The 26,289-nt window shown below is 36.6% G+C and overlaps 1 long non-coding RNA gene across 1 annotated transcript in view; it reads left to right on the plus strand.

Moving 5' to 3' along the window:
• The first annotated feature begins 3,715 nt into the window (after nucleotides 1-3,715).
• LOC128868037 (uncharacterized) overlaps nucleotides 3,716-26,289 on the plus strand; it is a 68,874-nt gene continuing 46,300 nt past the window's right edge. The window contains exon 1 of the long non-coding RNA XR_008455050.1: nucleotides 3,716-3,874. This is a non-coding gene — a long non-coding RNA (uncharacterized LOC128868037). The remainder of the gene's footprint in view (nucleotides 3,875-26,289) is intronic.

A 26,289-nucleotide genomic window follows, 5' to 3' on the forward strand; every position in this document is an offset into this window, starting at 1 on the left:
ATTTTGGCAGACTCTTTCCAATGTTTCGGCCGGTATCTCACATATAAATGATTTAATGTTGTCTTTCAATGCGTTAATTGAAGCAGGCTTGTCTAAATAGACATGAGCTTTAACATAGCCCCACAAAAAATAATCTAAAGGCGTTATATCGCACGATCTGGGTGGCCAATTGACAGTTCCCGAACGTGAAATAAAATGTTCATCGAACTCGCCTCTCAACAAGTCCATTGTTACGCGTGCTGTATGGCATGTGGAACCGTCTTGCTGAAACCACATGTCATGCAAGTCAAGCTCTTGCATTTTGGGCAAAAAAAGTTAGAAAAGGATATCATTTCAAAATTTTCCGCGTTGTTGAGTAACAGAGCCCCAATTGCTGCGAACGGCGACGAATCGATAATTGATGGTCATCATTAACACTGGCCGATACAGCTGCGATATTTTCTTCAGTTCGCACTCTACGTAAGCTTGTTGGTGGTTTGATGTCCAATAAAGTAAATTTGGTTCTAAATTTAGTCACAATAGCTCGAATAGCCGCTGACCATCAAATGGAAGATGCGCGCGATAAACTTTCTTAAGAGAACACGCATTTTTTTAATAAAATGTAATGATTTGCAAGCGCTGTTCGTTTGTAAGACAATTCATGGTTAAATTATAGACCAAACTGAAAATGTTTGACAGTGACCAACTGTTTAAAAAGAGAATAGCTAAAAAATCACCCGTTATTTATGGATTAAAAAAAGCAAATATTGTCCAATATTGTCATTAGCAGCGATTTATCAATGTGTTATAAGTTGTACTTCAGTAGACTACAATGGAACCGGTATTGTTTTCTTAGACTTCAAGTTAGATATTTAAGTAAAATCTTAAGACAATTTTGCGACAACGCTCAAGACAACTTTTTAAATAGTTTAGTACTTCTCCGACCAGACATGGGCGTAGTGCCCTAAATTCCAAGTACCACTAATATTAAAAACAGTGAAGCATATTTTTTTCTAATACCACTAAAATTAGTGGGACTTATATTTTTCACTCTCTCTAAATACGCTTAGCGGTACTGGAAACTCCGACTTATCATCACCCAAAAGCAAATAAGGATATCACAACAAGTTGAGTTCAGTGTAAAAATGTAAGGCAAACTTTGTAGAGGGTGATCAGATTAGAGGTACTCCTTCCAATAGGAATTTTTAGACCGATCACGCATAACTACTGTCAAACTAAATACATAATTTCTTTCAGTTCATTGACATTTCATCATGGAAAGACTTACTCCTCAACAACGTTTACAAATCATAGATTGCATTACGAAAATCAACGTTCTGTGAAAATAGTTCGTCGCGCGCACAAGCTAACCTATTGTGTTCAGGGACGAGCCACATTGTTGGGTTAATGGCTACGTCAATAAACAAAATTGCCATATTTGGGCTGTAGAGCAACCCGAAGCCATTACACCCATTGAAAACAAACCACCGTTTGGCGCGTGAGTGATGGCGAATGATATCGCCCCAAACGACTTTTTGAAGTCTGTCCACAGCATTTGGTTCCTACAAGACGCGCTACTTGCTATACAGCTCTTAAATCAATAGATTTAATGCATCGTAGTTTCGGTGAGCCATTTATCTCTCGTCTTGGACCAGTGGATTAGCCACCAAGATCGCGTGATATCACACCTTTGGATTTTTATTTGTGGGGGCATGTAAAATCTTAAGTTTTTGTGGAGCTTCGATTGAGGCATTGGAAGCCAACATTACTAAAGTTATTCAGTAGATACCCACAGCGAGTCATTAAAAATTGGTGTTTACCGATGTTCGAATTACGGCGCAGTTGCCGCAAACATTTTGAAGGGATTATCCTTAAAAAATAAATGTGACGAATCTACAAACAAAATGAAAATTGCTCAATCAATTTGAATTTTCGTGGTTTTATGTCAATTTAAAATCACATACTTCTGAATTGATTACCTTTTATATATGGAATATATTATACCTTGTAAGCGTGGCCCGTTTGAAATATACTGAAAGCGATGAGTATACTATACATAATATAGAAAGATACATATATAGTAAGACATCTTAACGAGTCGGTACGCAAGGCTTTTGCAATTACGTGGCAATTCGAATTATTACGTGCTGCGCTATAGTTGGATCAAGAATGATATAGAAGTATTTACTACTATTTTTATATAACTATTAAAATTTACCTCGGTGAGGACTCACTACATCGTCCCGATGGTAACGTTCAATAGGAATTTTGCCACACTCTTTCCATCTAAAAAAGAATGGAATAAGGGATTCTCTCTAAACAACTTCGATACCACAGTCTATACAGATGGCAGTAAAATGGATTGCGGTGTTGGAGCTGGTATAATATATATTCTCATAGACTTGGAATTGAAAAATCTGTGCGTCTACCTAATACCAGCAGCGTCTTCCAAGCGGAAGTACTAGCAATTGGGGAAGCCTGTAGGTTACTAATCGCAGATTTCTCTTTTAAGGGTAATATCGCTATTCTTTCGGATAGCCAAGCCGCAATCCAGGCGCTGGACGCGACTATAACAACCTCTTAAGTGGTCGAGCAAAGTAGGAATAGCCTCACCAACTTGAGTGAAAACCAAAGAGTAATCTTAATTTGGGTCCCGGGACACCGGAACATAGAAGGTAACGAAAAAGCTGATAAACTGGCAAGAGGGGGATCTGCCATGAATAGCGCTTTTGCAGTACCAGTATTCACTCCACTAAGTGCGCTCAAGAATGCAATTTCCCTAAAATACCTTCGAATTGCAGATTGTAGATGGAGAGACCAGACGAAATGCAAAATCAGCAGAACGTTATGGCCCACCTACAACCTCAAGCAATCGTTGACATTAATATACATGAAACGACGTGGCACCTGTAGACTTACGGTAGTCATAACTGGCTTCTGGTCTATCGGAGAACAAGCCGCCAAAATGGGCATCCCTCACAATACATACTGTCATAGTTGTAAACAACCGGAGAAAAAAGAAACAATCTTCCATTTCCTCTGTGAATGCCCTGCCCTATGGAAGGACAGAATGTTAACCCTGGGCAAATCGCTGTTCGAGAGTCTCGAGAAACTGTCTGGCTTAGACGTCAACAACCTAATAAGGTTCCTAAACCGCACGGACTGGATATAGCCCTGCTGCAAATAACTGTTAAAAAATTTGGTAACGAGGATGTGGCAACAAAATGGTGCGGAAGCGCTAGTTGGATTCTGAATGAATCACCACTCTAACCAACCATTAAAATTTACGTTCATTTTCTATCTTTATCGATCATTTTTGATTTAATACATGGTGCTATTGAGAGATTTTTTTTAATATTCCGCGCAACGTCAACAAAAAAGTTCTGGTTGAAAACTTGAAAATTTTGAGTTTATTCTGAAAAATTGTGTACAAAGTTTGAAACTTTGCGCTATATGTAGCATTTGTTGTAGCATGAATTATATATGTGTTTACTGGAGAATATGGTGGTGTGTATATAATTTTACAACGTTGTGTATACTCGAATGAGAAGAAATCGTAGACGTGTGATTTAATCAAGTAGTAATAGTGATTAGGTCAAGTACATATTTTGACGCTGGTATTAGTGTGACATACATACTATTGCATATATTCTGTAAATACTGTATTGTTACGTAGCTTTTTCTTATAATAAATATTATAATTTTTCCTTCTTTCAACTTTTAGATTTGCATCACGGGAGTGTTGAAAGTTAACGGTGTAGTACTGGGAAAATTTACCGGCAGACCGGCAATTAAATCGTCTGGAGCAAATGTTTCACCTGCAAAATAAAGAACGCAATTATAACAATATCCACAATTCCTGATTCTTAGAAAAATGCCTCATACAATGAAACAGGTAAAGTAGCTAAAAGTATGGTACGCATTGTAGGTTATGAAATTGTAATTGAGTCTAGAACGCACTTTTCCCTCTTTGCACGTGTTAAGGAAAGCTAACAAAGTCTTGTTAAAGGAAGATTAATCGTATTCAAATAATAGATGCATATCGTTATCAAGCCCCAGCCAATATTTTCGATCCGTTAAAGAAAAATCGAAAAAAATAATAAGCCTTGAACAAAAATTGTTTTATTTAGCCTCTCATATTAGTCATTCGTTTTTTTTTATAACCATTAATTATTATAATTTTTATACAACCAAAAATGCATCAATAATCAAAAGTAAAGATTAAGAAAAAATTGCAATTGCAATTGGAATTTTGATTTGTTATTTGTGAAAACTAATCGAAGTAGTTTGAACATAAATATTCACTTCTGGCAGCATATGATATATTTTCTCTCCCACGTGATATACATATACCGTTTCATTCCTAGTAATTATTCGATTTGTTTTTAATTAAAAAAACTAAAAAATGCTTTCAAAAGCACTGCACTGTTCTCTAGGGAAATTTCCTTCCTCTCTGTAACGATAACAATATAATTTTGCCCCATGTTCAAGTGCAAATAATTTTGCTCTAAGTAGGTTTGGTCACTATTTTAATTTGAATCAATACAATAATCGTATCACTTTTCAAAGGCGGTGTAATGTTACCAAATACGAATAAAAACACTGACGAGAAAACTAATTTCATTTATAGTAAATGTAAATGCATTTATCAGAATTGTGTTCATGAACACAAAGCGGCCATATGAAAGTCGAGGTATATCTTTAGGCTGAGAGTTTTGATAAGTATCAGTTAATGACTAACATATAATTATGCATGATTATCGTTACAGTGACTTGAGTGTACGTTCTTTAAATCCTATTCGAAAGGTATTCATTCATTACAATATTCGGCAAGCAAGCTGATGTGAGCCTTAGAAACTCTTGGCTGGCGGTCCATTTGATCTAATTCTCTTCATTCCTTCAGAGTTTTTCGTCTCTAGTTCTATACTCCTTTCTAGTTTATATTTTCTACATATCCCCGTTTATGTGGCAACTTAATGGTTTGAGATCAACTATAATACGAAGGTTGCTATTTATATTTCTGGTTGCTCTTATATATTTCTATTTCTCAATAGAAAAATGAACATTGATGGTCGGACGTTTTTATTGTTTTTCAAAATATTCTCCGTGATGGTCAATACACTTTTGCATCCGTTTAGACCCTCACAAAACAGTCGACAACCTCCAAGGTAGCCATGAAAGGCCGCACATCTCTTAACGAGATGGCTGAGTCATTTCGCCTAAGGATAATATGGGTTCCTGGCCATCGCGACATTGAGGGTAACTGTAGAGCCGATGAACTAGCGAGACTCGGCACCAAGTTGACCGATGAGTGCATAGACAATGACATAGGCATGCCCTTACAAACATGTAAGCTACTTATCCTTGAAGAAATCGTAAGGAAAGCAAACGAAAGATGGCGCAATGAAGCCACCTGCAAAATCGCCCATCAACTGTGGCCGACTCTTAGTGCTAAACGCACAGAATCTTTGCTAAGCCAAAATAAACACAATCTTGGCACACTGATTTCAGTCATAACGGGACATTACCTAATAGGTAGGCACGCCCAAAGGATGGGTGAGCAAGCACACGACTTCTGTAGAAGTTGTCTTGATGAGGAAGAGGATGAGACAATCTTGCACCTTCTGTGCTATTGTCCTGCTCTATCCAGACGGAGATTTGCTATTCTAGGCAAACAATTTTTTAACGAATTGGAAGATCTCAGTTCCACAGAAATAGGAGATCTTCTAAAATTTTCGAAAAGCGCACAATGGTTTTAGGAGAAATAGGGAAAGCTCCCCTACGCGGCATCACAACGGGCTATGAGCCTGAGTGTGTCCCACAAGACAACCGCTTCAACCTAACCTAACCTAACCTTAGACCGATTTTCGGGATTGGGATACCAACGCGAACACACAATTTTTAACATTGGGGGATGATGCCAAATCTTATTGATGGTCGTCATACGAATACTCAAGCTACCTCAATTTCTTGGTCAATCACTTTTTGGCACAAAAACTAATTTTGGCCAACCTCCATGGAGTTCATCGATGGCCGAACAGCGACCACGACAAAATTCGTTGTACCAGCTTTTATAGCGGGTGCTTGGAGCAGCAGTGCTCGCGGCAGCCGAATGGGTGCTACGTCACTACCTTTCTGTAATGCCCGGGCTCGAATCTCTGGTCATGAAACACCAAATGATAGAAAAATTGTTTTCAAATATTTTTGCTCCTCGGTAGGCAATGGTAAATCTCCGAGTGTATTTCTGCCATGAAAGCGCTGCTCATAACAAAATTCATCTGTCGTTCAGAGACAGCATAAAACTGTAGGTCCCTTCACTTGTAGAAAAATTGTAAAGCCGATGAGCTGCCCAGGGACGGTACTGCGTTTCAACTGCTCAGTGATCAAAGTACCATTGGGATACCTGTGGCCACGAATAAACTAATAATCAAAAACAACATTATGCAAGAGGCCAAAAGATACATGCGTAACAGCAGAGCTACTATGGAGATGATATCTCGAAGGACGGGGCTTGTATTACCGATCATTGGCTATTTGGAAGGCATATTGCAGAAGTTGCAGAGATGAGGAAGAGGAAGAAAGAGTTGAGCACTCCCTTTGCAATTTCCATCCCTAGCTAAAATCAGAGCAAGTTGTCTAGGTAAATACTTTTTCAATTATCTTATCAATGGTTCCATGAAGGAAAGTCATTGAAGTTTCCATACAGCGCAGTGGTATTACAACGGACCTGTAAGGTCTCAGTGGGTTGGTCGTACAGACCGACTACGACCTTAACGTAATACCTGTGATAAATTTAAGAGTGCTCAATAATTTACAAATCCACTATCCAGTAAGAAAATCCGCTCATACCAAATTGGAGGCCTCTTCTATTTTATACAAATAAATGGTCATTTTTACACGGAAAACGTATTTTGGAAAAAAATCGTGTATAATATGTACATACATACGTGTTTGCTTGTGAACAATAATTGTATTTGCGTTAATTTGTTGTAGATCAAACACAGTGTACGACCGTCCTAAAACGATTGGCTCAATAGCAAGCATGAGAGTCCGATTTTAAGCAGAGCGTAAAGCTTGAACATCCATACGTATGTATGCACTATTTATACATATGTACGTGAGTATGTCAGTGAAGAGTCAAAACCCACACAGCGGGCACCGTTGTTCCGTTAGATGTTCGCAGCCATTAAATGGTAGTTTATAGTAAAGGAAGCAAGCTGTCAACCACAGATAGGAAATTTATACTAAATATTTGCAACCTTACTTACTCGTATACCTATGCATGTATGTACGTTTCTCAATAAGCAGTATATATATAAATAATATAAACGATGCGGTCCTGCTGACCATAGTAGAGAAATAGGCAAGGGCCTTCGCGTTGGAAGGAGGATAAAGGCTTGGCTTCACTTCGTGTTTGTAATTGGCTCCGGTTAGCATAGGGAAAGAACGACTGGCGCGTTTGGCTGAACTTGGCCAAAATCGGTTGAACGTGGCGTAACTAAATACTATACTGAGTATAATACTTGAGTATATACTTGTGAATATCACTCCACTCTTGCCCAAAAGGGCCCGCTTACGTGAACTTTAAAATGGCAATACTTGTAGTCGATTGTATTTTGTGTCAGCTGTGTATAAAATATAATTGAAGCATAAATATCAATACTTTCTGACTCCTCGATTCCTTATACTGAATAGGCATATTTTTTGGAATAGCTTATTGCATTATTTTGTTGCAGATAAAGGTGCACTGGATTTTATTTGGTAATTTTTCATAGGGAATACAGACAGATAAGTAGTTTTTATTTTTGCGCGGCCTTTCCAAACGACCCTCGTAACTAAAAACAACTGCTGCTGAAAAATACTATTGGGTATAAGTTTCGGTCCTTAAAAGAGTTGTCGCTGCTGATACTATTTTTGTGTTCGCTCTAGTAATATACTGGTGATTTGAGGGTGTATATGTGAGGTCTCGATCGCAGTAGTTGCCATTCGTTTGAGCCGTAAAGATCCTTTTTTATCTGACATCAAAAATGTCTACGTTCGGCCCGAAAAAAAAATCATTTACGGGAAGTCATGCTTCATTATTATATTTTAAAGAAGAGTGCAGCTGAAACGAGTCGTATATTAATCAATATTTACGGTAATCACGCTCCATCAAATACAACTTGTAAAGAGTGGTTTCGATGCTTCCAAAGGGGCAATTCCGACGTGAGTATTAAAGGGGCACCGAAAAAATCGAAGGTACTCAACTATAACAATTATGGGATGAAGACGTATGTCGAACTCTTGATGATATGTTTAAAGAGTTGGATGTTGACAGATCAACCGTCGGTAAACGTTTGCAGGCTATGGGAGTGTTCTAGAAAGCAGGTAACTGGGTGCCACATCAATTGAAGGAGAAGGATATCGAGAGACGTTTGGTGACGTGTGAGATCCTTCTTGAACGGGAGAAAGGAAGAGGTTTTTTACATCGCATCATCACTGGTGATGCAACATGGATATATTTATTATGATAACCCAAAGCGTTGAAAATGTCGGAGCCTATCAAGTGAACCAGGACCATCGACAGCGAAAAAAATATTCATGCTACAAAGGTTATGTTGTGCATCTGGTGGGATCAGAAGGGTGTCATCTATTATGAACTCCTTAAACCATCTCAAACCATTTCTGGTGGTCGTTAACGATTGCAGCTAATGCGTTTGAATCAAGCTCTCAAAGGTCACGCGTTGCTAAATCGGTCCAGAAATATTTAGAGGTACTGAATTGGGAAATCTTGTCCCAGCCACAGTATTCCCCAGACATTGTACCTTCGGATTACCATATGTTCCAATCAATGCATGGATGAAGTCAAAAGAACTCGAACTTTTCATCAAAGAAATCCGTAGGCTGCCTGAAAAATGGAGTAAAGTTGTAGCTTCCAATGACAAATATTTCGCATAATGTAATGTATTATTAAATTGTTTAAATTATTCGTAACTATGGCTAAGAAAGGACGGAAACTTTTTCCAATACTAATAATTATATCAGTTCTAGCACCACCTGCTAAAGGAAAACCGTAGTAGTATTATATAGTAGTATGTACTCCTTGCTTTAAGTATTTGGGCCAGTCCCATAAGTCTTTTCCTTTGGGGTACTTGCAGTACTGCGGTATTGCTGTTTAGCTTAGGGAAATTGAAGAAACCGCAGATTGAGTGATTGGTGCTACCTGAGGCCCCGGCTGAGGTCGTTCACAAGTTGATTTATTTGTTGCTCGTAAGGATAGAGCGTGATGTAATGCGCTGATACGAGCGTCATCAGACTCGTGATGAACGTAATACAAAGCATGAGGTGCAATGCTTTATTGGTTCATTATTTGAACTTTATGGGGCGGCTCGGCATACTTTTGGAATATGTGATGTTGTTATTGGAAATACTTAACATTTATATTTATTATAGAATTTTTTTATTTATGTGTTAATTTTTTATATGTTGATATGTTGTTCAGCTTAAAAAATGGATTATAATATAAATCCGAAAGCTGGATTGCAATATAAATCGAAAGCTTTTATATTTTTTGAGAAAACAAAAAAGTTTTTTAAACTTTCCAGATATCTTGATTTTTAATAAAATAATTATAAAGTAGAATTGAAAGATAACATTTTTTTTTTAAACTTTGATTTGATATATACTTACGTTTTTTAATCGGTTAAAAGATTCACCAGATATTAAATATTTGTATGCTTTAGCGGCATCTGAACAACGTAAAAAAATTGTGACGGCAGGTACCGACGGCGGTATCTAAAACTATTCTCGATTTTTCTGCAACTATCGATTTTATGTTCAGTCTTTTGACTATTTTCCATTTCATGACTACTTACTGTTATCATTTATGCGAAGTTCTTTTGGACTTAGGCGTATAATTGGTAACTCCGGAAGGGCGTTGCAATTGCTTTGTCTCGTTTGGTGTTCCTCTTGCAGTTGCTACCGATAAAGAACTGCTTCAAGCAATGAGTAATCTTATTATTACTGATGCTATAAATGTTATTGGGCTTCAATTCAAAATGCCTATTAAATGCCATGCACAACTTTTGTCTTTTACCTTAGAAAGGGCATATAAAAAAAACCTCTGCCGCGCTTTAAGGCTGTTCAGCCTAAATCAGTGTGGACGACGTAATTCATCCTTCGCCATATCTTTTTTAATAAATTATTATCTGTATGATAAAATTTGACCAGCTTTGAAACGAATGTCACAACGTTTTAGCAGTATATAAGCTATGAAATACTTGTATGATATTGGATTAGTCAAAGTTGAATACATAGATGCCTTGACTCCATTTAACTAACACATACGTCGGTTATGTCTAACCTGCTCTTAGCCATATTTTCACTAAATTTACTTTTCTTTGTACCCTTAATATTTTAGAATAGGACCTGATTTCATTTAATTACTGTAATAAAGAAATACAGAGATACATATATTATTATATCTCGGTTGTTGGAATAAAACTGAAACACAAAATATTAGTTTTACTTTTGCTTTATTTTAAGGCCAATAGGATAGCTTGTTCTTTCATATAAATATGTATAGCTAAATATAATATTAGACGTATGCATATCCATTTATGTACGTAAGTAAGGTTTTAGCTGATCATTTATGTATTTATTTCGTGATAGTTGCAGCATTTCAACTTATTTTGCAGGAAGATAAATGCACCCAAATGGAATAAAGCAACCTGCAGTTCAAAAAAATTAAAGTTATTCAGATCTAAATAAATTTTTGGAATTAAGAATTTAAACTCTTACAATAAATACTATCACAAACAGTCAAAATATTCAACAAAAATATGAAAAACAAATTGGACATGCCAATGATAATATTGTATGATAGTTTCCTTTTTTTTTGGTTCGATAACTTAACACAACAAATAAATTGTGTTTGAAATAATCACAAAAAACGAACGGGCATTCCATTGAAAACCTCATAGTTTTTACTATTTGAACTATTGCTAAATTTAACTCACGTGCTCAAGTGAATGTGTGTCTGTGTGCACATTTCGAGTAGGTTTGTGCATATCGCTTGACATTTGCTGCTACAGCCGTTATTCTTCTTTTAAATTTGGTGCTGCAAGTGACACCACTGGTATTTTGCCGTAGTAGTTGTTTTTACTTAACTCGCTTGTTGTTGTTGCAATTGTAGTTAAATGAACGAATAACATTTTGAGCTTTAACGCCATTATCCTTTTAATGTGACACACTTGCATTTCCCATGGTGTGCACACATACATACATACGAGTACATACATACAAACGTACGTATATATACACATATGCCCATGCAGAGGCTTATGCAGCACAGAGTGGGGTATCGTTTACGCAAAATAATGCACACTCTAGAACACACGAGCTATTCACCACATGCACATGTACGTTTGAAGTCGAAATATTGATTCTATCGTATCTCTCCATCACACCACGTTTATAAATATAATATATACTTGTAGAAATAACCTTCTTCTCTAAAAAAACGCAGACATGCAAAAATCAACGGCGAGTGATTTATTTTAACTTTTTAAAACAATGAAACGTTATTGAAAACTAACCTACACAATTATGCATGATAGTCCAAAGCAAGAGCAATTGTGGTGAAATCCATATTTAACAACCTACTAGCGTAGATGTAAGCTGCAGTCTATGGGAGTATATGTATATACAAACATACATTATACGAAGCTATACTATGTACATATGTATGTGCACATATTTAATATACTGAACAAGCCCACATGCAATTCACATGAAACGAAACACCATGCCACCTTAATTGAAATATAACCAGGCAGTTTATTTACTATTAGTAGGCAAGGAACTTTTTGTTGTTTACTAAAGTATGTATGTATAAAAGTGGAGGATGGTTCTACATATATTTAGTTCAAGCAGCTCACAACTTCAGACTTTAGCCCAAGTATCCCCTGGGTAGCTTCCGAACACCCGTTCGGAAGTGAGCCAACGTGAGAAAAGCTTAGCTGGTTGTGCACTGAGAACTTCCTCTGTGCAGCAAAAGACGTACATCTACCAAGGCAAAGAATGTTCATCATCGAAAAGCTGCAATCACAACAGACGGCCAGAAGATTCGCCACGCGACTCTCCCTCCTACTTTCAGAGAGTACTGCTCAACAATCCGGCATGCACGAGCAATGGAGCATCATTTCTCACTCTCTACGTACCGCCGCCGAAGAAGAAATCGAATAATGGCGAACCCGAAAAAACAGTTGGTACGACGAGGAATGTCATGCTGCCACAGAAAGAAAAAATGCATCCTATAGAGCGACGCTGTGACCGAAAATTCTACCAGAAAATTTGGCGGCTCACACAAGGTTTTATGACCGGCGCGTTTCCCTGTAAGAACAAAGACAGTGACCTGGTAACTGACATCCAGAGCATACTTAATTTATGGAGGGAACACTTCTCGAACCTGTTAAACAGTGATAGCTGTTAAACAGAGAATTTGAAAATCCCGATACCCCAATCCTTGACGACGGAATTGTCGTTCCGCTACTAGACCATGACGAGGTGAGAATAGCGATAACGCGGCTAGAGCATAACAAAGCCGCGGGCGCTGACGGCCTGCCGGCTGAGCTGTTCAAACATGGCGGCGAGGACCAGACAAGGTGCATGCATCAGCTTCTATGCAAAATATGGTCGGATGAAAGCATGCCTGCCGATTGGAATTTAAGTGTGATCTGCCCATAAAAAGGCGGATCCTGCAGTCAGAGCCAATTATCGCGGGATTAGTCTTCTAAATATCGTCTATAAGGTTCTAGCGAGCGTATTGTGTAAAAGGCTGAAGCCCACCATCAACCAACTGATTTGAACTTATCAGTGTGGCTTTAGACCTGTTAGGCACAAAGAACTGTAATAAACAAACAATAACAATAATTTGTTTCAGCGCCTTCCGTTTTCACATTTGTTTGCAAGGTGAGTAAAGAGGGCTTTAAATAAAGTCGCCATGTAACGCATGGAATGCTAAGAAGATTTGACGAAAATCTTCGCCATGCAGGTTTTTTGTTAGCAAGCGATGTGGAGGTAATATATATTGAGTTCTGAGCGATCCCCGATCAGTTTTGTTTTCATTTTCAATTTTATAACTGTTTGTTGCATGTTTTCATGCGTTTTTGTAAAACATATGTAAGTCATTATGAAAAGTCATTTCAGTCTATGAAAACTAGAACAACAATTTTCAAAAATATCAACCTGTTCTAAAAACATATAACTTTGTATGTAGTGTCCCTCAAAAAGGCAGGAGATGATCTAAAGCGGAACACTGCCTATCGCACGACTAACGTATCCGCGAATTGATTTTTATTAAAAAAAAAAAACTAAATTTGTTATTGTTGTATTTTTTTATTATGCTCTTTATTTATTTTCTTATTTTTAAGCTTTACAACTTTTTGACCGAACGGGAGGAACAAGAGTGGCTTATCCTAGTTACAAGTTCTTGTTATCAATTAAAAATATTGGTTTATTTATTAATAATTATTATATTATTATATAATTATAATTCTATTGAATTTTGCATTTTCGATTAGGAACGGAAATGCCGATTTGACAATATTTACTTTATTAGTGACAAATTACTCTATTAGTGAAAAGTTTAGTTAAATTGGCAATTCTTGGAATTGCGACCGAAAAGTGTACTTTACTACATTTTTTTCATTTATTGCTTTAGTTTACTCATAAAGTTAATTCTTTTATATTAAATTGGGTTAGTTATATTACAATTCTTGGAATTATTTGGACAAACTTTACTCCGCTTCAAGAATATTGTTGTTTTCAGCGCCTAACACTTAACTTTCAGAGCCTTTTAGCTCCTTAATTTTTATAAGATTGCGTAAGAGAATCCCAATTCAACCAAGCTAATGTAGGGTGAATCGAAGATAACATTTTAAAGCAAGTACCTAAATCTTGTGTTTCATATGTTTAATATGTTTACTTTGTGCGGCTCATTTGATACACGTGTTTCGAATCAATTCTTAAACTAATTACGTGGGATGGTTGATACTGATATGTAATTGCAGCATCCTACCTTAAATTATGCAAAATATATTATAAAATTATCGCTACTTATACTTGTAAGCACTGCCTTAATCACTTCGCTTGTAAGCTAAGCGGCTAAAAACCAAGTCGCTTGATCAGCGCTTGATGTTGCTTTTTTATACACAATTTCCCGACTAGAATTGGAGTGAGGCATGCCGAAGAATCAGTTAGGCCCGAATTAGGCAGGCCTTACTGAGGCACGCCTCACTATTACCTTACCAGGCCCACGTTAGGCAAGGCAAAGATTGGCATGCCAGAACAATACCAAATTTGGTTGTGGTCACGAAAATATGTGGCAGTGTCTCACTTAGGCATAAATTGGAATCCCTAACTGATTTGTAGAAGGGCATCCGGAGTATTACCGAAGTTCGGTTTTTCGAACCTGCGCCTAATGAGGCAGATGTGTGGCGAGACCTTTCGGGACTTGGGCCTAGTTTGGCTGTCTTATGAGGCGCAAATTTGGAATGCGGTCTGCCTTATTTGCGCCGAATCACCGCCTTACCAAAATTTCTAGTCGGGTTTTCGCTGGGTAAGCAGCGGAACTCTCTAGCGAGCAGAATCGAAAGCGGCAATTATTTAAAACCCGAGTATATGCTAAACTATACATCTTTATACGTTCGCGTTTAAAAAGTTCTCTCATTTTACGATATTTTTTAACAGGAAAACATAAATTGAATATATATCGTTAATACAGAATTGAAACAAAAAACTTGAAATAATTTTATTTATTTATTTACTCTAGAAATGCTATATTTCTAATATATATACTATACTACATATACTAAAAATATCAAAATAAATCGTAACTACTTACAAGTTAATTAACTGAAACATATAATAACATTTTGAGGCTGTAAAAGGAAAAGCAATACGATTCAACTAAGTCTTTCCGAGTTCTAGAAACCGGAGCGTAGTTAGTGCTGTGTCCTACTAAAACTAAAAAGTATAATGATTCTGTAAACTTCTTTGTAGAATTCAAATTAACTCTGTGAAGGAGAATTGGAAAACCAATAGAACCGCGTATTAAATAAAAAGTGAAAGTGATGGAAATGTTTGTCTCTCTATTGTGTATCCCGGTATAGTGTGTCCCGGTGGTCTAGAGCTCGAAAATTTAGGGTATTTTCAGGAATTTTTTTTTACAGTAAAAAAAAAAAACGATATTTACAATTTTTAGACGTTTTATTTAACTTCTTTTACATACAAAAATGAAATTTTTTTTTTTTTTTAATTTTAATAATTTTAAAAATGGCGCTGAAGTTAACCCTCCCGAAAAATTGGACCTGGACGGTGTTTTCCATTTTGACTCTTCTATTTATCTGAATCGCAAAAACCAAAAAAGCTATTAATCAGTATGACTGTAGCTATCTCCCGCCACAAATTATAGGATTTTTTTCAGTTTTTAATCAATATGATGCAAGCAACAAATTTTCGATACATTTCAAGATGCTTATATTGTATTTTGCTATTTTACTTTTTTTATATTTTGTTTAGCAAGTTTTCTTACACATTAACTTTTTTGTAGGTTACTGCTTCAGTTTAAAATTTTGCACAGAACTGTAATTTAATACAACTTCAGTTATTTGTGAAAATCACCAAGATCGAGTCACTATAACATAATGCTTCTAAATTAGCTTACAAGGGCTCAGGTCCATTTTCAAATGTCGTCTTTGAATAAAAAATATTTAACACAATTCACTGAAACATTAAATAAACACCATAATTTGAGTTTATCCCGTTGGTAAGTATTAAGAATAACCTTCAAACCAGATAGTCGTCCTTTTTTGATTATTTAAATTTTTAAATACTTTTGCGGCAATACACCACTCTCCCTCCATTTAAATACTTTGACCACTTGCTACTGTTTGAGTAAGTGCTGCTGTTGCAACTTCGACTAGTTGGCATGCAAATTGCGTTGATGTCAACAACGTCACACATTGCGGTTGCCGCTGTTTATGCTCGAAACACCCTCCACTGTTCTCTCGCCTCTTCCTTACAAGCACACCACATAAAATGCAGGCAACGATGCCTAGAGCGGCACCTTTCGCACTCAGATAACTATAACCACAACCGCCCAACCTCGTGTCTATACATACATATGCACATATGTACATACAAACACAAACACTTTACTTATAATGTTGTCAGATATCCATTGAAACATGCGACGTAACATATGAGAACTGTAATCGTCGAGTTCTACATTTTTGAATTCTGTTTGCGCAAACAATAAAAAGTTTGCAAGTCACAAGTTCTCTTTTTGTATGTTGTATGTTAGTCATTCTGCTATTGCATTCAGTCTCTCGCCATATGCTGCCGTCGAAGTTTGTTTTCGCTTTTGTTGTTGTTGTTAATACTCGTATTATTGTTATTGTTATTGTTTTTTTTAGTGTTGCCGTTTTCATGTAAATTATGCCAATTTCGTCTTGTTTTCATTTCAAGTGCCTTTAACATGTGAAAACTTCTACACTGCGCCCTCGACGACATCATCGCTATTTCCTACTGTGACGATAACACCACAGTTTGCTTTAACTTTTCCATGATTGTGAAAATAAACATTCCCACCCTGCCACTTCCTCTCGTTTAGCGCTGGTCGCGTTGAACCGTTTTGCCGCAAAGCAAGGCGCTTCGTCGACTTTTACTCGCTTGCAGATTTCTGCATAATAAGTACGAGTAATACTCATGGTCCTTCTGTCTCTTTCACTAGGAGTAGGTGGAACGAAGGTGGTGGAAAAGATTAATGCAAATTTTGTAAAGTGTTTTTACACTGAGTGTCGGCGCTGAGAGTAGCCTAATGAAGGAGGCACAATGATTGCTGTTTAATTAAAAAGTATAATATTATAAAAGAACTGTGGAGCCAATAATGCTGCTCTTTAACTGATGATAGTTTCAAAAGTCCACACTTTAGATATTTGACGCATATTTCTTTACTGAATTATTTTCGCTGCAATCCATTTGGTTGTATAAAATAATATTTGCATAATTGTGATTCCCCCTAAAAATAGTGATCCGTACTATTTCATGGCAAATTGCAAATTGCATGTGACATTAGAGTTTAACATTCCCTAACAAAAGGTTGCATTTAAGAAAGGTGGGAAAAATTGTGGGGAAAAATTAAACCTTTTAATAAAAATATCAGCAAAAAAGATTTTTTTAATTTAAATGGAAACAAACAGAAAACGGTTGACAAAATAAATTAAAATTATTTTTTGAATATACATACTAATAAATAAATATCGGGTGCTTTTTAAAATCTTCAAAACTTAAAATGATAATACTAAACACAATTATTGTTGGAATGAGTTATTTATTACATTGTAATTCCATCGCATTTATTTTTAGAACATGGTCCGTTGAATCAGTTCAATAAATCGATAGTTAAGCGCGCTGTATGTCAAGTTGCGCCGTCTTGTTGGAACCAAATGTCGTAGATGTTTAGCTGATTAATTTTTGAAAACCAAAATTCAGTCAACATGACCGAATAGTGCTCGCCATTCACCGTAACGGCAGCCCCTTCCTCATTTCAAAAGAAATAAAGACCGATGTTCTGTCAGCGTGTAAACCGCACGAAAAGTGGACGAAGTGCTCTGTGAACTTCGCGAACAGATTTATTTTCTTCCAAGTGAGTTTCCACAATTTCAAAGTGTTGTTCTGGTGCTAAATTATGAGTTATGACGGCTTGTCAAACTTAACTGAACACAGTTTGCCATTCTCAGCTGTCAAATCATAGAAGTTATTAGCCAAAATTGTAATACATATTAAAACAAAAAACGGTTTAACTTAATCCTAGAATTACATTTTGTGAACTAGCTTCTAAATTACATAAAAACCAAGTCACGATTATTCCCATTACTAACCACTTGACAAAGGACCTGTACCTATTTAAATTAATTCTTGTTATATTTAGAGGGTTTTTTCAATCATTGTTTTTGAATTTACTTGTGACAGTTTTAATTAATTGATACATTCTTGTTTTTGAAAAGGCTTCTTGGCGTCGGAAACTTCATCTACGAATGTATGGTAAAGGTAGACTCTTTAGACTCGTGGAAACTATCAAACTCTTCTCGCTGCAAAACGTGAATTACTCCAAATTACTTACTCATCAAAAATAAAGCTTTTTAAATTTTCCGCTGATGTGTATTTTAGGTTTACACCACGAGCGGCAAGCTGCGATTAATTAAATATTGCTAAATGTATTATTGATAACTTGTTCATGTATTTTTAAAGCAACCTTACCTAATAAAGTACTTCCGCAACCGGGCATTAATTGTCAAAAAATCCACCTTGCGCACGCATTGCTCGAAATATTGCTCTATAATATCTTGATGAGCGGTATGACAGAATACATTCCGTGTCATACTGGTCCTGGTCATATTTGCAAATTTCTGAGCCAGTTTTTTTCTACAAATTTTTCTTTTCGACCACTTTTATTAAAATTTTCTAGAGTTAGCAAGTGTCCTGCTAAGATACCCGATTTGTCAAGAGGGAATAAGAGCATTGAATAGTGTATCATAAGTTTGCAAAGCATGTGACGCAAAATTGAAACCGATTATTCTTCCACTTTAAAGTCGAGCATAACATCCCAAATAAACTTTGAATATGATTTGGTGCAATCCATCGCAAATTTTAAAACAATGTTGAATAATTTGAGCTTGCAAAATTAGGCCCTAAATTTCAACAGCCGAAGATCACCGAGCAGGAGAATTGATGATGATCACACGCCCCAAATATCCGAGATCAAATTGATATTAAGATCTGTGCAATATGTTGCATATGTTGTAATATGCAATACACTTGTTTTTAATATATGGCCGAAAAGAAGCTTTCTTGGAGTTCCTGCAGTTCCGCCAACAATGCAAAATACTAGTTTGGAGCTATTTTTCAAGTTAATTCCAATCTGAACTCCATGAAGATAGTCGCCACAGTGGTAAATTCTTTAAAACGCTCACAGAGTTTGGTTATTCAATTCCGAGCTGGATCTCGGATTCGCTGCGCTATGTCTATGTCGTCGTAAAGATCATGCAGCTCATTGTTCTATCGTCTACGATATTCGCTGTCGCCAACATGCAAAGGTCCAAACATCTTTCGCAGAATCTTTCTCACTCCAAGCGACGCTTCATCGGATATTGTCATCGTCCACGCTTCTACGCCATACGTTAGGACGAACATGATAAGAGCCTTGTAGAGTGTTAGTCCTGTTCGTCGAAGAGGACTTTACTACTCAGTTGCTTACTTAGTCCAAAGTGGCACGTGTTGGCAAGTGTTTCAGGACATACGCTTAACAAGTCAGAGATTACAATATGGGGTAGCTTATATAACGCAAAGAAGCAATAAACAAAGCTATTCAGGAGCCTTTCGGCCTTGACAAATTACCCAACTCCTGGAGAAGATGGCTTCGTCCCAAATTATTAAAAAACTGTGCTACATTGTTAGCAAAACCATTAAAAATTAACTTCAATAAGTCACTAGATGAATTTTTGCGTAATTGGAAAACAATCTTCTATCACACCGATAGATAAGTCTGGAAACAAGTCCTCAAAATCTCTTGCATAACTAAGCTCTGTATAAAGCTAGTTCATGATGTCATTTCGTTTAATCAGCCCGGTTCTGTTAAGAGTAGATCTACTGTTACGAATTTGGGGTTATTCGCAAATTTTGTCTTAAACCGACTTTTCGAAAGCGTTCGATAGAGTCAGCCATAGTATCGTACTTAAAAAGCTGGGTTAATTCGCGTTCATACTTGCATCATATCTAACAGATAGAACTCAATTCATTCGTATAAATAACATAAAATCTGATGCCAACAAAGTTACCTCAGGCATATCACAACGTGGGCCATTATTGTTCTTAATATTTGTTAATGACATTCCAGTCGTTTTTGTGACATCACGTTGTCGGATGTATGCAGGTGACCTTCAAATTTACAATCGGACAGAGGACGTAATGGACTGCATAATACTTCAAGAAGACTTAACAAAATTGGAAGCTTGATGTAACGATAACTCCTTACATCCTATTGCTGATTAATGCCAGCGCATGTCCTTCAATAGGCGCGAAGTTACGATTGATTTCGATTAAAAGCTGGGCAATACCACCATAAAAAAATTGATGAAAATAAAGACTTGGGGAACATATTAACATCGAAAATATCGTTTTCTAAACAGATCAACTTAATGATTGCCAAGTCTAGATCTATGCTTAGCTTTGTAATAAGGAATTCAAGGGGGTTCCAGGATGTTTCCACGCTGAAGAATTTGTATTTTTCTCTTGTGAGATCAAACCTCGAATATTGTAGCATTATTTCGGATCCATTCTATATGGGTTCATCTTTAAGAATTCAGAAGGTTCAGAAACGTTTCACTATATTGATTCTGGAACGATTCAATGTTGAGCTTTTCTATAATAGTAGCTGCCGCTTTTTGTTCGTTCATTCGCAGAGCACCTGATTATCTTCACGAGCAATGTTCGCGGAGCTAAGTACCCTCACATATCTTAAATGGTTTGGATAAGTCTGACTGTGTGATATTATCAATAATCGTCTGTTTTTGCCTCGTGTTACAGAAGGTTATGTTATGCTGGAGCTGATGATCGAGAAGTGTTATTAATTGCTAGGTTATTTTTAAGGCATAGATCTATGAGCTGCAATCCATTCTCGTTGACAGGTAGTTTTTAACTCCAGGTATCATGTGATTTCCTACTCGCACATTTAGGTCTCCAAGTCGGACTACTTCGCCGCTGAGTGGTATAACATAATGTATGTAGAACTTTCCATTAGATTATAAATGTTGGCTGGATATTAGGAGAATATAACTAAGAGTAACATTTGCTGCAGTAACCGACTACCATTCGGAAGTCACCTGGTATAAGCGCCAGTTATACAGTCACCGGGTATAAGCACCAGTATATACATATGCATTTAGCATCTCCAAAAAAGTAGTAGCTAAAAAAAATTACTTAAATAACTCTTCTTTTTCTTCTTAATTGGAACGAAAACCGCTTAAGCGATTTTGGCCGAGTGTAACAAAGCGCGCCAGTTGTTTCTTTCTCGTGCCAACCGGCGCCAGTTGGACACACCAAGTGAAGCCAAATCCCTATCCACCTGGTATTTCCAATGCACAGGAGGCCTTCCTCTTCCTCTGCTACCACCAGCTAGTACCACATCCAATACTTTCAGAGTCGGAGCGTTTGTACCCATTCGGACGACATGACCCAGCCAACGTAGCCGCTGGATTTTTATTCGCTGCGCTATGTCTATGTCGTCGTAAGGGTCATACAGCTCATCGTTCAATCTCCTGCGATATTCCCCGTTGCCAACGTGCAAGGTTTAAAAATCTTACGCAGAATCTTTCTCTCAAACACTCCAAGCGTCGCTTCATCGGATGTTGTCATCGTCCATGCTTCTGCGCGATACGTTAGGACGGGCATAATGAAAGCATTGATAATTTATTTTCGCACTGTCGAATGCAGTTTTTCAATCGACGAAAAGATGTTGTGTGTCGATTCTCCTTTCATAGGTATTTTCCAATATTTGGTTGATGGTAGACTTTCCAGGTCTAAAGCCACACTGATAAGTTCAAATCAGTTGGTTGATGGTGGGCTTCAGCCTTTCACACAATACGCTCGCTAGAACCTTATAGACGCTATTTAGAAGACTAATCCGCGATAATTGGCACTGATTACATGATCCGCCTTTTTATGGGCAGAGCACACTTAAATTCCAATCGGCAGGCATGCTTTCATCCGACCATATTGCATAGGAGCTGATGCATGCACCTTGTCTGGTCCTCGCTGCCATATTTGAATAGCTCAGCCGGCAGTCCGTCAATTATATTTTGTTGAAAGAACAAATTTTATTCACTAGATATTTTTAGATATCGTGAGTTTCTTTATTAGTTTTAGAACTTGGACTAATTATATTTTTTGTTGAAAGAACAAATTTTATTCCCTAGATATCTTTAGATATCGTGAGTTTCTTTATTAGTTTTAGAACTTAGACTAATTATATTTTGTTGAAAGAACAAATTTTATTCACTAGATATCTTTAGATATCGTGAGTTTCTTTATTAGTTTTAGAACTTGGACTTCTGTCCGGTTACAATTGAATCTTAAGACTGAATCTATAATTTGCTTTGGCATATGCAAATGCCCATTTCGTTTTTTTCATAAATTGTTGATCGAGCAACGGGAGCGACGGCGACGCTTCCGTTGTTTATGCTTTTGAAATTTGATCTTGGTTCAAGTACCTCTGCATGATTATGCTGATCTCGTCGTTATCAACATTTCCATGCATAAGCTTATTTGTTTGTCCAGCTTTGGCTTTTTGTACAATTATGTTATTTGTTTGTGCGACTTTAATTGGTTGCATAACTCCTCCCCCCTTTGATGAGGGATTCTCCAGGATTCCTCTTTTACATTTGTTATAGGAATATATTCCTATGAAGAGGAGTACAAGAGTAATTGATACTATGCCGAAACTGTTGGAAACTATTGTTTGTATTTTTATTTCTTTAATTGTTTTTGTGTTTTCTATTTCTTTTAATACGATTTCTTTAAACGTCTGTTTTTCGGTGAAGTTAAATGAGTTTTCCTCCTCTTCTTCATTGGCAAATGATTGTATATAAATTTCTTGGCTATTTTTGTAGTATGTTTCATCTATGAGGACTGTGCAATTTGTGAATTCTATGAGGAAGTTTCCTCTTAATATTTCGCTATTGGTGGTATTGTTGCAATTGTATTGAATTTCATTATCTTGTGCATTACTTATTAACAATGTACCTTCGTTTATTAATTTTGTCTTAAATTCTACATCTTCTATCATTTTACAATTTCTTTTAATTATACAGTTAGAGCTAAGCTTGAGTTCATTTATTGTTTTCTGTTCCTCGTATGTATAAGTTTTGTTCTCTATTTTTATTACTCTTTCGGGACTCATGTCGATTCTTTTGTTCTTCTGATTAGTTAGTGGGGTTATTAAGAATACTGTGGTAGTTATTATGTTAGTTGGTATTTTGATTGCTATGATTATATTAGTGTCATAGGTCATGACTCCCATGCGAATTAATTTAATTTTGTAAAAATCTATATTATAGAGTATAAACTCTTCGTTCGTTAGTATTGAGGGGTGAAAGAGGTTATATTTAGCTGACGCTATTGTGTCCAAGATGGTGTCTACTTTATCATGCAAAAATTTCAACTTCAACAGCTGATCATGATACATTATGTCTGTTCTGAGCATGGTATTATATGTCTCAATGTTGTTAAGAGTTTTGGTTATTTTTTCCCTGTCATCCAATATTACTTCTTTAAGTGTGTTAATAGAATTTTGTAAGTCGTTATTTATTTTTACTTGTTTGTTAATATTGTTAATTATGTTATTTTGGTTTTCTTGGTTATTAAGGAGATGATTCATAATGATTTCCCTATCGTCATCATCCATGATACCGGTGAGCCACTTCTGAGTTTTTCCTATTGCGTTGATAAGGCCGCGTTTTTGTCTTGCTAGCGAGTTTGGGGTTATGGATCTTATTTTGATTTTTATAGTTTCTATCTCTGTATCTAGCCTATGCCTATCTTTCTTAACCAGAATTTTCGTATTATTCTGGATTATGTTGGTTAATTCTAATATTTCTTTTGGACTTATTATATGTAGGACCATTTTGAATTCGCTAACCAGCTCCACCGTACTTTCCCCCAGCGATATGAATCCGGTTTCAGCCTGGATCGGGGTTATGTTGATCATTGCCGTCGACAATGTTGGCAGCAGGCACATGATGAGGAGTGTCAACGTTATCTGAAAATTTTGTAGGTCTTTTAATGTTTGTTGTATGGATGTTTTGTAATTTTGTTTTCCTAAATTTGGGTTCTTCCTTGTGTCTTAAGTTTTTGTAATTTTTTATAAATCCTTCTGTTCTGGTTTCTATGTAAGTTTCCCTGTTATTGTTTAGCTTTGCTATTTTTTCAGCTTTTTGTGCTGACATTCTGTCATATAATTCTTTGTGATCGACTTTATGGTTTTGTACTTCGAACGGTGTAGATTTTGTGGTGGTGTGGTGTGTATTGTTGTAAAAGTATACAGCTCTGGCCATTTGTTCAATTATAGGTCTTTTCTCTTCTATATTTAGTGTACGAATTTTCTCTGTCAATGTATTATTAAGTCTTTCGACATCGCTATTGCCAGTATGACTATTTGGCTTTGTTGAGTGGTATTCTATGCCTTCTTTTTCCAGGAATTCCCTGACGTTCAAGCTATTGAATTCGTTGTCGAAGACAAATTTCTGGACTTTCCCTTTAATGGACAAGAACTGTTGAATGTGTTCTACTATTGTGATACTATTTCTATCGGTCAGTGGCAAGCAAGTGGCGTGTTTTGAGAATTTATCAATGAATATTATGAAAGATTGTTTTGAATTCACATATGTGTCCACATGTATTATCTCGTTGCAGGTTTTTGGTGTTTCTATTAGATGGAAGTTGTTTTTAATGGGTTTCCTATCATATTTCCCACCACTGCAAACGTCGCAATTATTTATTATTCTGTGGATATGTGTTTTTAGATTGGGATGGTAAATTTTAAGTTTAAGTTTCTGATAGGTAGCAACTATCCCGCAATGGCCACTCTCGTTTTTATGAAACAGAGCTATTTGGGTGTGCAACTCATCTTCAGACTCTATGTCTGTAGCGAACCTGGTACATTTTACGAACCTTATTTTTGGATTGGAAGTGTATTCCTTTGTTAATATTTTTTGAAATTGGTAAAATTCATGGTCGCTTGGGTGTGAGAAAACTCCTATCTTTCCTGCTGTTATTTCTCGTCTGAGGATGTTTACTGCTTGGTTGTTTTCCAAGTCTTTTTTGCTAATATAAATTCTCTTTCTGCCAAACACTTGTACTATGGTGTTGGGTTTCTTTTCTGTGAAAATTATTTGTGTTTTGAATCTGTTGACTGCCGTTTCTAGTATGGGCATGTTAAAACCCTGATCCTCTTCTTTAGAGTGAACCGTTTCAGTCAGGGATTTGTTGTCTTCTTCGTCTGTTGATTCGACCTCCATTAGGTTAATTTCGTCTTCTTTAATCCTACTCAAAAAATCAGCAATATTATTATTTTTTCCTTTTATGTATTCTATATGGAACTTGTACTCCCCTAGATTAATGAGCCATCTCTGCAGTCTTGGGCTTATATCTTTGCCCGTATATTTAGCCATCAGCCATTTTAAGGGTTGGTGATCGCTCTCGAGGTCGAATTCTCTACCATAAACATACGGTCGAAAGTACTTTACGGCCCACACTATGGCTAGAAGCTCTTTCTCTATAGTCGAGTAGTTGCATTCATGTTGATTTAATGTTCGGGATGCATATGCGATTGGGTGGCTCTCTTGAGATAGCACTGCTCCCACCGCGAAATTACTGGCGTCTGTAGTGACAGTGAATTTCTTGGAAAAATTTGGGTATCGTAGGACTGGACTGTTTGTAACTAGTGTCTTCAACTTTTCGAATGCAGCTATATAGCTTGGGTCGTCAGTGTTGATCGTCTCGTTTTTCTTCAGATACCTTGACATGGGGAATGCTATTTTTGCATAATCCCTAACGAACTTTCTGTAAAATCCTGTCATTCCCAGGAATGATTTAATCTGTTTTGCCGTTTTGGGTAATTTTAAATTTTGTATAATATTTACTTTGTCTGGGTTCGGTCTAATACCGTGAGTGGTCAGGATGTGGCCAAGAAATTGTGTTTCTTTCTTAAGAAAGTCACACTTATCTACTTGAATTTTCAAATTTGCCTCCTTCAAGGTTCTAAATATTTTCCTTAGGGTGGTCATATGTTCCTGAAGGGAAGTGCTAAAAATTAATATGTCGTCCATGTAGACGACACAGTTGTCATTAATATGATCTTTCAAGACTTCATTCATGAGCCTCTGGAATGTCGATGGAGCATTTTTTAGTCCGAACGGCATTCTGACAAACTCATAGTGACCTGACGGTGTTGAAAATGCCGTTTTTGGTCTGTCTTCCTCTCTTACGAGAATTTGGTGAAAACCCTTCGCCAGATCGAGGGTTGTGAAATATTGGGATCTACCTAATTTATCCAATAGAGAGTTTAGATTAGGGATTGGAAATCTGTCATCGACCGTGAATTCGTTTAATTTACGGTAATCGATGACGATTCTGAACTTTTTTGACCCTGAATTATCTAGTTTTTTCTCGACGATCCATAAGGGACTGTTGTAGGGTGAGTTACTCTTTTTT

The sequence above is a fragment of the Anastrepha ludens genome, chromosome 6 (genome assembly GCF_028408465.1).
Source record: "Anastrepha ludens isolate Willacy chromosome 6, idAnaLude1.1, whole genome shotgun sequence".
Classification (NCBI taxonomy): Eukaryota; Metazoa; Arthropoda; class Insecta; order Diptera; family Tephritidae; genus Anastrepha; species Anastrepha ludens.